At 39.5% G+C, this 15,908-nt stretch overlaps 1 non-coding gene across 1 annotated transcript; it reads left to right on the top strand.

Moving 5' to 3' along the window:
* Nucleotides 1-14,165: 14,165 nt before the first annotated feature.
* Nucleotides 14,166-14,272, top strand: LOC141603241 (small nucleolar RNA R71). The gene has a single exon (XR_012525132.1). It is a non-coding gene; the product is annotated as a small nucleolar RNA R71 (small nucleolar RNA).
* Nucleotides 14,273-15,908: the final 1,636 nt, after the last annotated feature.

The raw sequence follows: 15,908 nt of genomic DNA, 5'->3' as shown, positions 1-15,908 counted from the left end.
CAACTATTCAAAACAATGCTTGTATGAGAGTCGATTTGCCACTTCCAGTTCAAGACTGATGAATAATCTGTCCTACACATGAATTACGATTTACTCACTCTATGATTAACGACCAACATATTGAAGAACTAGACAAGTTTCTGTAGTTGATAAAAGAAGTGAACACACAAACCCTAGAAAATTACAAAGCACAATCAAAACAAGTAAATCACTTGAAAAAATGAGGGAAAATCAAAATCAGTAAACAATCCACTAAAACGAAACATATGAAACACAGTAAATGACTACTAATTACAAATATATGTAGGAAAAACAACAATTACATGAAAATAAAGCTGAAATTAAAAATTAAAGAGAAAGTAGATGTACCTGACATCGCGATTATTAATGAAAGACTATGATTGTTGATGAGAAATAGAAGAACGACAAACCTCGAACTGAGATTCAACGCGAAACCTAGAAATGACGCGACAAATCGTAAGAAATTTGGGCATTTGTTGGAGAAAATGCAAAAGAAGATAGAAGGTAGAGAGAGAAAGGATTTGTGCGAGAATGAAATAATTTCGTGAGAATAAGAGTATATATTGACGCGCTGAATTGACAATTTTACCCCTAATGAGCCGCGCACAATTATGAACGTTTGATCTTTTGGATCTGACTGCCTACAATGATCCGCAATCCTCAAATATTTAACTAATACTCACATGATCTCATTCCTATATATATATATATATATATATATATATATATATATATATATATATATATATATATATATATATAAAAACGTCACATAATCGCGAGTCGAGATGACAACCCGACCCCCAAAATCCTGCAAATAAGTTCAAACTAAGCAAATTCGGCCTTATGGCCATCCATACAAACCAAAGTAAAAGTTCCAACTACGAACGACTACCATCATCCAACATCATCAACCATAAACAAAGAGAAAGAAAAGGAGTATCACTTCTGCTGCTGCTGCTGCTCATCCATCATCTCATCTCCACCACCATCTCCTCTCGAGGTGCCTGCTCCCGATGACCCAAGACCCGCATCAACCCCCGCCCCATCTCCAGAACTCACATACCATGGGGTCAAACAACCAAAATCAAAGGACTGTGGTGTTCCCCAGGCTGACTGATCCACCCCGTAAGAGTGAAAAACCCCATTGTAGTCCCCAACTCCGCTTCACCACACTGGATGTGGTCCCTCGGTCCTAATCCCCTGAGCATACGTCATTTCATGCATGTTCCGGAGTGTCAAAGTAGATGACACTCTCTCTGCCAAGTAGCTCGAACGCATCTCGGGGGTATCGAGGTAGGGGTAACTAGGAAAAGGGTGCTGCTGTGGTGCTACTGGCCGTGGCCTGGTCCCAGGTATCCTCTCCCTCACACGACGAGGTCCTCTCCCCAACCTGGGCCTATCCTCCACTACCGTCACGTTCTCCCCCTTCTTCGGCTCGGGCATCACCTGAAGGATCGTATCATCAATGAGGTATGGCTGCAACTGTCGAGGTACCTCATCATCCTCCTCCTCCTCATCGGAGTCAACAACTATCACCACCGGGTCTAACGGCTCTGTCGGTGAGAGGTGCTCAGGAGCTGGGTTCCTCATCCAGCTCATAACCCCACACTCTCGAAGCTAGGCTACCATCGGCTAAAGTTCTCAACCATTTCAGGTCGAGGTAGTAGTCTCTGTCCATGGTAGGCACCGGTGTAGATAGGGGAACATACTCAGAAGAAGCCTCAAAGGAGGCTAGCTCTTCAGCTAGCCGAGTGGAAATAGTACCAAAACTCAAGTACCGAGTGGTTGAAGTAGCCATCAAGGCAAGGCTAGCACAGACCATGGCAGGAGCATTGAAGACCACCTTCACGGTCCGCTCCGGGTTAAGATAAGACATCAAAAGCAACAGTTCATGATTGTTCAGCTTACTCATATACGGCCTCTCATAAAGAAGGTTCGAAATAGAACAACGGAAGATACTCAAAGTAACATGTTGAACATCATTAATCAACATGTTGCTGGAGGTGGGAGCTGACTTTCCGAAAAGACACGGCATAAGGTGGCAGACACCGCACTCAGATGGAATCTCACTGATGGAATCCTTGGGGGGCTTGGCCAACCCAAGATGAGAAGCAAAGAGGTCCATAGACAACACAAAACTCGTGTTCATAAGACGGAACTCAACGGATTGTGCAGCTGGCTCGTATGTAAACGAGTCAGAAAAGGATAGGAATGCTTCCTCAAACGATACAACCCCATGAAACCCAAGGTCTCAAAGATATGACGGACATCTGTCTCAATTCCCAAGTCATCGAGAAGTGTGGTATCCACACAACGGGTGGGTCTCATCTTGCGTTTCTGTAACGCCACGAATCTCTCCCTTTGTTTAAAGTCCACAAATACTACTGAAGGATACTCGGGTACAGACGGTACAATCGGTCCGCTACCCTCCCCAATTTCGGGCTGTGAAGCCCTCCCCTTCTTACTCTAACGGGTCCCTACGTTTAGTCTCGGCATCTGTTTCAGCATACAATTTAAAGATACTTGCATAGGCCTTTAAAACATGTAATTTACACAAATTGAACAATGAATAATCATCTATGTACACACTTTCACCAAAAAATTCCCAAATTGATATATAAACTCAGTTTATAGTATTTCAGACGATCTCCATAGCTGTGAAAATTTTAGCATGAATGAATATGATTTACTCGACCACTTCAACTGTCATGACATGGCTCAAACGCTATTCCATATATATACTTGATAACATGTGAAACATTCATATATGTTCATAGAAAGGCAACTTAATACATGCCATCACCAACCTTCAACATTATGAGCAAACCTCTCAATTAAACTAGTCAGACGGTCTCTACAGCTGTAACGATTTTGACACATTCATCAACAACTAACATCACCATTACTATATTAAAAGTTTAAATCTTGCATATACATTCATATCCAACACAAAGTCTCAATTATAGGAAACAAATTTCAATTTGGGGCACTTTTAGGACGGAGTTTTAAGGCAAGTTTTAAGGTGAAAATCACAAAATCCAACTTCCAACATGATTTTGCAAACCCTAGAAAAATTCGTCCCCAATTTTGCAATTTCTATTCTATTTTCAGCACAATTAACATCAACAATCATGAAAGGGAAGCATGTGAATCATATTACAACAATTACAAGCAATTTTTTTTCGTCCATATGAATCGAAATTTCAGATTATTCTATCATTCTAATAGATTCAAAGTTATAAAAACATGTAAATAGGGAAGAAATTCATACCTTGATCAGATAGGAGGTGAAAGAACGAAATTAAACAAAGAAAATCACCTAAATTAATCACCACAAACACAAGAATATAAGAGTTTTGAGAGGTTTAGGGGCTTAGGGTTTTGAATAAGGAAGAAAGAATAAGAAGAATGAGGAAAAACAAAGATTTTATGAAACCCGTAAAGGCCACTGTACTGTAGCCTACTCGATCGAGTGCCTAGGGTACTCGATCGAGTACCCTCTACTCGATCGAGTAGGTGCTATTTCGTCGAGTATCCGCAGAAAATTCCCACATTTCAACGTCATAGCTTCCTAACTATATCGAGTGAGGTCTAATCGGTCTAGTAAGCACTTGGACTCGGTCAAGTAAGGTTGAGTACTCGGTCAGAATTATAAGACTAACTGAAGATTCCTAAAACAATATCACGTGTCGATTCCAAACCAAGTCCGGGAATCGTCACTGGTTATCGTACTCCCTCATATATCACCATTACTACTCAAATATATCATACCGTCTCATCAGATAAGATTATTATCACATTACGCTACAACAAACTTCACGCAACAGGGTTTACCTGTTACCGAGCCATCCATATACGCAATTATGTCATTGTTTTATGTCTAAACTCGTCTTACCACATTGCTAACAACTTATACTGACGTTAATTAAAACATACAATTAACGATGAATTTTCCACATATCATCCAAGTGTATTACTATCATGCTCAAGCTTCGACATAACCAAATTATTCTACGCAAATTAATCACCACACAGCGGAAACTTTCAATCATTAAGCATGGCATATACGCATCACTATATGCTATTTCTAGTACTATAATTCAACACTTCTCTAACTATCATCATTATAGCTACGGTAAGGCTTATAAACTCATATAGGATCACCATCACTAACAACCTGAAGCAAACACCAACATGACCACTTTCCATACTACCGCATACATGCCTACACTTTTCATGCATTTCTATTAAATAAAACCTTTTACGTTTCTCATTATCATCACATATACTCACCAATTCTACCAAAACATCACCATACACGATCCGGATGCAACTATCATGCTTATATCAACTTCAACAAAGACTCAACCATAGATAGTTCCAACGTAATCAACATACACATTAAGTACATACACACGGACTCCACATTCCCATACCCAGTGACTGGCTTAAGTACAATAGGGCCAGGATTTTGAAATGAGGGCGCCTACTCACCTAAAATCTAGCATCAGCTGGAGCTCCCATTACACATACACCAGGTTCATTTTATTAGACTCATTATGTTCTTAGGTTCATTTGTTACAGGTTCCAATATCGTCGCTCTGATACCACTTTGTAACACCCCCAAATACCGAGGAACTTAACCAGACCTTCCTTAGCAGTTAAGGGCATTACCATCTCGGTTGCCCGAGGAAAATAATCATCAAAAGTCGATAAAAGAACAATTATAGTTAAATTTACAAATGTTACAACCGACTAACAAAATAAAGATACAACTCGTCAGCTACACGCTATCACTATCAGAACTCGTGAGGGCTCATCCCCGCCAGGACTCCAGCTATCAACCACATCAACACCTGGCAAGACCGACTGCTCACCATAAGGGATCACGGCAGACACATAAACAAACAAAACAACCACACAAGGTCAATAACTGAGACAAGACATAACGAAACCAACAACAATTACCAACACAAGACAAACACAACCAGTCACACACAATCACACCCACTCCAATAAATCTCCGTCACCGACTGTCCACTGGACCAGCCCTGCCAGTGGGGGACCGCAGCCGCTCCCACCTAAGCCCCGCTCATCATACCGAGCGATAACCCTGTCCCATTAATGTGCACATCCCCTACCGTGGCGGGTTCCACGGAGGGCAAATCTAGGGCGTGAAGCCACTTCCGTAAGTGACTCCACTCAGCCGAGGACGCACCTCGAGAACCAGAGACAATCAATCACAGACAGCTGCAATACAACAACAACCAACAAACTATATACACCAACCGATTACCGCATATACGCTACAACATAACTACAACACAACAACCACGACACAACAACCGACACACTAGACCATCCACAAGAACTGAGTAGGAGAACCTACCTTTAAGCGACTACAACGATTCCATGACCACACACGCAAGACCCAGCAATCAAGCAACACCTATACACACAATACAATCATCTATTACTACCATTATAATCCCAACTGAAACCACAAGACACAAATGATGATGACGACATACCTACATGAGGAAAACTTGGCAAAGGATCGCTATCCGACTCAAGCTACGCACTCCTAAGGCATAAGGACCTTCAAGGGCTTCCATGGAGGACATATGGTGAAGGGAAGAGAAAAGGGCGACATTTAGGTTTAGGAGAAAGAGGCGGAAATGATTTGCGGATTTAACAAAAAACGATTATAAACCCTCGCTGAAAAGACGCTACTCGATCGAGTGGCCCCTACTCGATCGAGTATCCAAGCTACTCGATCGAGTAGCCTCTACTCTATCGAGTACCACCCCTAACTCACAACACAGGATAACTTTGGTACGCACTTCTAAGGACTACTACTGTTCCTAAGGTCGGTCAACGTTGGTCAACGGGTCTCTAAAAAGGGCGGGTATTACAACTAGACTAAATAGCAATGTAAATAAACAAGCAAGATGATCGAAATCAGATGTAAACAATTGATTAAAAACACTAGGGTGTCATGGGTTCATAGGGGATTCATGGGAATTTATCATACAAATATATTCTCCAATTTTAAGCAAGCAATTATTTTTGTGATAGGATCTAGTTGGTTTATATCTTACAATCCTAGGAAGGTTTGGGTCCCGGAGCCGAATCGATTAGATTGTACAAGACCTACAAGTTGATTTAATCCTCCCTACTCAACTATATGCATGGTCTAATGAGACTCGAGTTGGTTTATGTCTTGCAAGTCTCATTGAAAAGGTAAGTGATGGGTAAAAAATGCAAGGATTCATAGGCTCGCATTTCATCAAACATAACATGTGCATAAGTTGAGATCACAACAAGCAAGCAAATAAATTATGTGAACATATTAGATTAAGCATGAATCATCCCCCATGTTGGTTTCCCCTAATTCCCCATTAACCGTCGCTAAGGAAACTACTCACTCATTATTAAGTTTAACATGCTAACAAGGTTGTCTAACATATTAACAAAGCTAGAAAAACATGATGAATGAATGAAAATGATTAACAATAATTAAAACAAGGGTTAAGAGAATTATACCTAATGATGATTCCAATATAATAAGCAAAGAATAATAGAAGTACTTGATGATTGATGGAAGGTTGTCAATCTACTAAATATACCCAAATAATCTTCAATTACCCAAAATAAATGATGAACAATAGAGAAATTAAGGAAATGAGATTTGTGTTAATGCTTAATTAAAAGTTGATTACAAAATTAAGATGAGATTAAGATTGCATAAGTAGGATATAAATAATATTAAGGATTGATCCTAATCTAATTAGTACAATGCGGTATTTATAGTGAGGATTAGGTAAATAAAGTAAGATTACTAAGGGCTTAAATGACGATTAAGACCCTTAAGAAAAGTTGAGGAAATGCTCCTCTCGAAGGAAGATGCTAGTCTCCTTTTTGCTAGTCTTTCAGAAATATGCGCATCCCGAGTGGAACAAGGAAGAGACGTGTTGTACTGGGCAGGAATCCGAGCGGCCAAGGGGTCTGGACAAGCAGATTGTGGTGGTGCAGAACGAGTGGACAGGGTGGTGGGACGTTCAGATTGTGGAGGTCTTGGACGAGCGTCCCGAGGCTGCGACGGCGGATTGTAGCCCAGCAAGCTTCTTCCTCTTTTCTTCTTTTCTTCTTCCAACAATCTTCAAGGATCTTGTCGGAGATGCAAGGATCTTCTTCATCATTACCCATCTACTACATTATTTACATAGGCCCACTTTGATGCTTGGTCATTAGATTCGATCAACTTAGCTCCATTTTGCCAGAAAATGCAAGGTTTGCACTCTTCTCCTACCAAGGAAACAAAACCTCAAAGAATATGCAAAACAAAGGACTAAAGATAGTAAATGACCTAATTATGAACTAAAAAGCATAAGAACGAGGCTAATTCGGGGACTAAATATGCTACAATATTGGTCACATCAAATATCCCCAAACCGAACCTTTGTTCTTCCCGAGAAAAGTGGTGACAAAACTAGGACCCTTATTTAAACTAACCTACTAATATAACTGATATGAGACAATTAGCAGGTCTCACTCCGCCCCTTCAACTCACAACAAGACAACCATGAGGTAGGATGCCTTCTTGCAAGGCAAGCTGGGGCTTGCCAAAATGGCGACACATACAAGCATTAAAGCACACAAAATTAAGTAATGGATGCATCTACAAAATAATAGCCACTTTCCTCATCTAAGTGGCGGAAATTATCTACAAGGGAAGCAATCTAAGGGTACACATTCCATCATAGATACGGTTTCTTCAAACTACTAAGCCTAGAAGGATACCAATAAATCACCTCCAAGTTGTGTCAAGCTAGGGTACCTTTGTCCTCAATCGTTAAATGCTTTTGTCCAGAGTAGACTCTCTATGGTGTTAGAAACACTGGAGGATCGCGGAATTCCCCTTCTTGCCTAGACAAGAAGAAGGGTCGTCCCCTCTCTACCATGCACAAAAGTGGATTCCATGGAAAAGGGATAAATAGTATTTGAGTTTCATATGGGAGTTTGCTTTTTGTCGTTGTTTTTCCCCCTAATTTCTTGTGGCATTTGACATTTTAAGAACACTTTCTTGCCATTTCTTTGATGGTTCGCATTTCAAAACTTTATAATTTTTCAACTTTTTGCATTTCTTTTTGAACATTTTCAAAGTCACCTCATTTGTAGGAAGGGTGCTTATATTTGAAGCATTAGGATTCTATTTAGGTTACTCCTCTTTTCTTTTGATGCAATTGCAAACTTTTTCACTTTTCATTTCTTTTCTTGAACTCAAATTTTGAACAATTTTTGTGCCCATTCCCTTTGATGACAAAAATGTGGTAGAACATGGATGATGGATGCATGGTTTCAAGGGTCGCCTTGGAATAAACGGCAGCCAAGGAGTTATCACACCACAAGATACTTTTAACTAGGCCTTAATCCATGGGTCAAAGGATACTAGTGTGACACATCGTAGGGTGTTTTACAAGTATTCTAACAAACAAAGTCTTAAGAAGAAAAAGCATCTACAAGGGCCTATATACACTTGTCAAGTTTCCCAAATAGACGGTTTCGCAAAATTTTTTCTAACATGCAAACTACATGCCATGATGCAACTAACATTTATACATCCTAATGCATATGCTTCTACCAACTAATATGCTAAATAATCTAAATGCAATCCTAAATTCACATTGTTTATACCGCATCAATCAAAATAAAGCCACATAGTCATTAACATAAAGAGGAAAAAGGAGATTGGAAGATCATACCATGCGGTCTTCTATATCGTCATGTCTCGGATGTGGCGTATTTAATCAATGTGAACAAGGATGAACAAACACAATATATACAAACAATATAAAGAAGACTACACTACAAAGGAATTGAACATGTTTTTGGATTTTTCAATTTTTCAATTTTTTTGTATCTTGTTTTAATGAAATTAAAGAACATATTTTTGTATTTTTCAAAAAATTTCGATTTTTATCATTTTTGTTTTAAAAGGTCAAGTTAGAATTTCCCATCCCCACACTAGTATGGGCATTGTCCTCAATGGCCAATACGATAGGAAATTATGCAATTTACTTGAATATGCATGATTTCTAAGCTAAATGCAAATGATATATAAACAAGAGTGAATGCAAACTAAGATATGCTATATGATGCATGGTTTTTGTTATGGTGAAGAGCATAATTTAGATTAGCTCCCAATGCATATTCATAAACTTCCCCAAACCAAAATAGACACTATTTCTAATGTCAAAAATTGGGGGAGTTCATGCATAAAAAATGCAATGCATGAAACTAAAATTTGTCATTTTAGATTTTGAAAGTTGGGAACAATAAAATGAACACCTTAAGTCCTCTAATGTTGCTAGGACACCACAAAATGATCAAGATAAAATAAAAACAAGAGAAGTAGACAAACCATAAAGGAGGTGTAAGAATGTAGGAGCCTCGAAAAGTTTGCTAGTCCTCACCCATCGTGTCATCATCATCATCATCATCAACTTCCTCACTCGAGGCATCATCAACCTCCATGGATGTAGAGTCATGTCCACTCTTACTTTTACTCTATTGTTCTTCCTCCCTTTCCTCTTCTTCTTGAACTTCTTCATCTTCACCTTCTTGCTCATCACTCTCATCAACAACTATCTCCTCTTCACCCAGTCTACCACCTCTAGAAGTGCTAGGAAAGAATACCTCCTTATCCACCCAAATAGGCAAAGGACAAGATGGATCGAGAAGTCCTTGCCTAGCAAGATGTAGGAGGGGCGGATATTGTGCCTTATAAGCATCAATTCTATCATTATAAGCTTGTTTATGCATTTCCCTCATCAATAGAGTCAAGTAATCGTTTCCCGCCTTGGAATTTTTGGGGTTGAACTCGTGGTATTCAAATGGATAAGGTGGGGTGATAATGGAGGAGGAGGGCTTGGCAACTTCTTCCCCTTGGTGTTGAATGATGTATTCGGCTTCTTCGGAGAGTGGGAGAAGGTAATTCGGTCTATGAACATTCAAGCGGCAAATTTTGATAGGCAATGTGAAGGATCTAGCTTCATTTGTCAACCACCCAAATTTGTTGTCAAGAGTGTCGTTCTTGACCCATTTGAACTTTAGAATCATGGTGGGCAAATCCCAGTTAAAGTGCTTAGCCAAATAGGTAACTATTCCTCCATTGGTAATAAAGGCCGTGCCTTCTTTGCCACAATCAACATTAAGCCATCTATCAATTAAAAGTCATAAAGCATTGTATGGCTTGGTAAACTCTCTCCCAATGTTCAAAGCCGACTCAAGAAGAAAAAGATCAAGTTTGGTAAGATGATTTGTGCCTTTCCTAGCTATCAAAGTATTCCCAATGACCTTATGCCATACTCTAATGTCTGGATGATGGACTAAGAGAGCACGACAATCATGATAAGATACGAATTTCTTTCCGGAAATGCCCATTCAAAGAGGAGCGGGGTCATACTTGGTAGGATTCTTTGTAAAAGTCGCATTATCACTAAGGCCAAATATCTTACCCATTTCGTCATAAGATAAGCATCTATCAACATTTTCAAGACAAAACTCAATCATGGTTCGGGTCTCCACCTTTGTTACTTTCAAAGAGCTCAAAAACTCTATGGTGAGGGAGGAGTATGTCAATTCTTGCATTGCAAACAATTTACTCAACCCCATAGACTCAAAAAAGGTCTTAGTTTGCTCAAGAACACCCAATTTTGATAATGCATCTTCACAAATTAACTTAGTAGGCATGATGGTTTTCTTAGCAAAGAGAATAAATTTCTTCCTATGGGAGTCGGAAGTGAAAATTACCTCCGGATAATCGGCTAATTGTTCAATGACCGGAGTAGTAGAAGTAGTAGCTTTCATAGGAGGATTTTGTTCTTGAATCTCCAACCTTGTATTATGGACAACCAATGCCTTTGATGCTTATTTGGCTTGAAGAGCTTGTTGCCTCTTAGAAAGTGTCTTCTTTTGGGGTGCCTTGCTTCCACCTTTTGTTCTTGCCATACTCATTTCCTTAGTAATGCCCAAATCGATTTAGGATAGATGAAGGTTGCCTTGTATCCTAAAAATCGACTCAAAACTTGAAGATTTTGGTGTTTGAATAACTTGTTGTTGCAAAAGGAGTGATTTAATTTTGATTTTGAGGAATTTTGGATTTGATTTGGTTGGTTTTGGCTGAGAAATTTGATTTTTGTTGATGGAGAGGATGAGGGTTTTGGGGTTTTGGGTAGTGTTTGTGTTTGAAATAATGAAAATGAGTTGGAAGGATGGTTTAAAAGACCCGTTGGTTTTTGGATGGCAGGGGGAGACGAGCGGTTTCAGTATCGGGACGCTCGGATTCTTCAATTTCTGGGTTCAGAAAAATACGCCATGGGACGAGCGGATTGCAGGAAAGACGAGCGGATTCCTGAGCTGAGACGAGCGTCTTTGGCTTAGGATGCTCTGATTCCTTTCTAGTGAAAAATCCCAAATTTTAGCAGTAAAAAGACGAGCGTCTTTCCTCTTGGATGACCGTCCTGGGTGAGACTAGCGGATTCCTTGCTGGGACGCTCGGATTCACAGTCAGATCCAAAAATATTTTCTACAGCTTCACAAGACGAGCGTCTTATGCCTTGGACGCTCGGTTTCTTTCAAGACAAGCCGATTATCCCTCGGAACGCTCGGATTCTTCCTCGACCACACGGATTCAGGTCCATCCGTGGGTGTTTCATAACCCGTGTCATTTCATTCTTCAATTCTTGTGTTCTTCATTGTAGGGGCACTACAAAGGCATGAATAGCCTAGGCAATTGCTATCCCCACACTAAGGCAAAACACTACACATCAATAAACTCATAAGTCACTCCCTCACTTCTCTCAAAATGATGAAAATCTTGATCAAGGCATAAAAATGTAAATCCAAAAATGACAAAAATGCAATACAATAATTGAAATGCAAGTTAGGGAGTTAGAATATTTACAAATGGTGGTTTAGGGAGGACTCCACCAAACTCTAATCCAATAATGAGATGTCAAGGGGGCATGTTCAAGGTGTTGTTGATGTTACTCAACACCTTGAAGAAGTAGTCGAAAGCTTGTTCATTGTCATGATAAAGATCTTCAATAGACCTTTGCATTTGTTAGTCTCCATGATGGTCTTGGGCCATAACATTACCAATATAGGGATTGAATATCCCTTCAAACTCATCATCCCAAAGACCGCATACTTCGTCCACTTGATCACTAAAAATGTCTTGAGTTGATGAAGACAACTCTCCTTCTTTCTTTTCTTGGCCAATGAGGCCTTATTCTTCACTTGTCATGGGTGAGCTTTTCAAGCTCTCAATATTGCAATTTCCTTGCTCTTTTGATGGAGCATCATCCACTTTCTTTTTCCATTGAAATTCCAACTTCTTCCTATCATCTTTCTGGCTATCATGATCAACCATAAAACATGGCTCATGCAATCGTGGAGATCTCATAGTCTTGTCAAGATTGAAAGTGATGGTTTCATCTCCCACTTCAAGGGTGAGCTCTCCATGTTTTACATCGATCACCGATCCCGCGGTGTACAAGAAAGGTCTTCCTAAAATAATAGGAATGTTGGTGTCTTCTTCTATGTCGACAATAACAAAATCCACCGGGATGAAGAATTTGCCAATTTTTACGGGAACATCTTCCCATACCCCCTAAAGGTGTCTTTGTTGATCTATCCGCCATTTGAAGCGTGATGTTAGTACATTTGAGTTCTCCCATTCCTAGCCTCTTGCTTACCGAATATGGCATAACACTTAAACTTGCCCCAAGGTCACATACAGCTTTGTTGATTGTAGTGTCACCAATAGTGCATGGAATGGAGAAACTTCTCAGATCCTTGAGCTTTGGAGGTGAACTTCCTTGACGAATAGCACTACTTACTTTAGTAAAAGCAATAGTCTCAAGCTTCCGGATTGATTTCTTCTTTGTAAGGATATCTTTCATATACTTCGCGTAGGCCGGAAGATGATTGATTAATTCCGTAATGGAATTGAGACTTCTAAATTCTTCACAATCTCCATGAATTTTCCAAGTTGGTCATCAAACTTAGGCTTAGCTTGACGACTTGGGAATGGAAGTATAATCACAACAGGCTCCTTTTCTTTGGCCTTCTCTTCATCCTTCTTTGAAACTTCTTGAATGGTGGGTTCTTCTTCTTTAGAGTTTTCAACAACTCTTTCCTTGTCACTAGCATTCACAACATCTTCATCAACGGGCTTCGTCGGCCCTTCATACCTTGTACCACTCCTGAAATGGATGGCACTCACCGATTCTTGTCTTGGGGGATTAGCTTGAGTTGGTAATTGCCCCTTTTGTCTTTGTGAACTTGAAGATGCTAATTGAGATATTTGAGTCTCCAACATCTTTGTGTGAGCTAGTATGTTGTTAATGGTGATGTCTTTTGCTTGGCTATCCTTTTGCATTTGAGTGAAAAACTCTTGTTGGTTCTTTTGCATTTGGAGGACCTCTTTTTGAACATCAAAACCTTGGTCATTTGATTGAGTGTATGGAGTTTGATTTTGGAAACCTTGGTTTTGGTTGTAAAAGGGTCTTTGATTTTGGTTTCTCATTGAAGGTGGGGTGTATGCTGGTTGAGGGTTTTGAACATTTTGGCTTTTGTACGAGATATTTGGATGGAATTTGGTGTTTTCATTTTAATAGTTGGAATAAGGGGTACCACTCTTGTATGCTTGAAAAGCATTCACTTGCTCACTTGTTCCCCTACATTCACTTTGGTCATGTCCCAAAGTTCCACAATTCTCACATATTCCACTTGGAATTGATGAAGATGCCACCATGGCATTAACATGTTGCTTAGGTGATTTGGAGGCTTCTTCAAGTTTAGCCATAGCCTTCTCAAACTTCAAATTAATGGTATTAATATGAGCACTAAATTGAGCACCCAATTGAGTAATGGAGTCCACTTCATGCTTTCCTCCTCTAGTAGCCTTCCGAGGTCTACTATATTGTGAGTTATGGACCGCCATTTCCTCAATCTTGTTCCATGTTTGATTATCGTCAACTTCGGTGAACATAATATTTGATCCTATGTTGAGAATGTTTCGGGAGTCTTCATAAAGACCATTCCAAAATTGTTGTACCAAGAACCCCTCGCTAAGTCCATGATGAGGACATGAGAGACAAATTCCTTTGAATCGCTCCCAAGCTTCATACAAAGATTCTTCGTCCCTTTGTTTAAACCCCGTGATTTGGGCACTTAGCATGTTAGTCTTTTCCGGAGGGTAGTACTTTTTGTAGAAAGCAAGAGCCAATTTCTTCCAAGAGTCAATACCAAGAGTAGCCTTATCAAGGCTCTTTAACAATTGTTTCGCGGTACCAATCAAAGAAAAAGGAAATAAGACCCATCGAATTTGGTCATGAGTAACTCCGGTTTGTGAAATTGCATTACAATAGTTACAAAAAGTCACCATATGAGAATGAGGGTCTTCACTAGGCATCCCCCCAAATTGACTTCTTTCGACTAATTGGATAAATGCGGATTTTGCAATGAAATTACCGGTCAAGTGTTGTGGTGTGGGAGTACCATTGGGTAGGTTCTCCTCGGTTAGTATAGAATGTGATGAAAATTTAGGCATTGTGGGTTGATTTTGTGGTGGGTTTTGTGTTGGGATCTCCTCTCCTTCTCTTGCAAATGGGTTGATGAACTTAATATTGTTTGGTTGAATATCCACAATCTAACCAATACCTCTCAAAGTATTTCTAGCAAGTCTTCTATTGGTTGTCAAAGTTCTTTCAATTTCGTGATCAATGGGTAACAAGTTACCTTGTGATCTTCTAGACATGCAAAATATCAAACAACTTGAAAACAATTAGAACGAACCTTGAAGAGTTTTACTTCCCCAAGGCAAATAAAGACACAACTAAGAACAATCAAAGAAAATCAAATCAATTTAACACCGTCCCCGGCAATGGCGCCATTTTTGGTCGGACTATCGTTTTCGGTTACTTGTCGTTAGGAGCACCTAGACCAAAACAATATTTATAACTTCACAAACTACTCTACTATTAGTAAAGAGGTAAGTAAAGGTCGGATCCCAAGGGACGGGTATTGATGTAGGATTTTCGATTGCAAGTAGTGGTGGCTAAGGGTGTCACAATTTGGGTTGAGATAAGAAGATCACTAGACTAAATAACAATGTAAATAAACAAGCAAGATGATCGAAATGAGATGTAAACAATTGATTAAAAGCACTAGGGTGTCATGCGTTCATAGGGGATTCATGGGAATTGATCATACAAACATATTCTCAAATTATAAGCAAGCAATTATTATTGTGATAGGATCGAGTTGGTTTATATCTTACAATCCTAGGAAGGTTTGGGTCCCGGAGCCGAATCGATTAGATTGTACAACACCTACATGTCGACTTAATCCTCCTTACTCAACTATATGCATGGTCTGATGAGACTCGAGTTGGTTTATGTCTTACAAGTCTCATTGAAAAGGTAAGTGATGGGTAAAAAGCGCAAGGATTCATAGGCTCGCATTTCATCAAACATAACATGTGCATAAGTTGAGACCACACCAAGCAAGCAAATAAATTATGTGAACATATTAGATTAAACATGAATCATCCCCCATGTTGGTTTCCCCTAATTCCCCATTAACCCTAGCTAAGGAAACTACTCACTCATTATCAAGTTTAACATGCTAACAAGGTTGTCAAACATATTAACAAAGCAAAACATGATGAATGAATGTTAATGATTAACAATAATTAAAATAAGGGTTAAGAGAATTATACCTAATGATGATTCCAAAATAATAAGCAAAGAAAAATAGAAGTACTTGATGATTGATGGAAGGTTGTCAATCTCCCATTAATACCCAAATAATCT

The sequence above is a fragment of the Silene latifolia genome, chromosome 9 (assembly GCF_048544455.1).
Source record: "Silene latifolia isolate original U9 population chromosome 9, ASM4854445v1, whole genome shotgun sequence".
NCBI classification, from domain to species: Eukaryota; Viridiplantae; Streptophyta; class Magnoliopsida; order Caryophyllales; family Caryophyllaceae; genus Silene; species Silene latifolia.
This window is presented reverse-complemented; position numbering and strand designations above follow the sequence as displayed.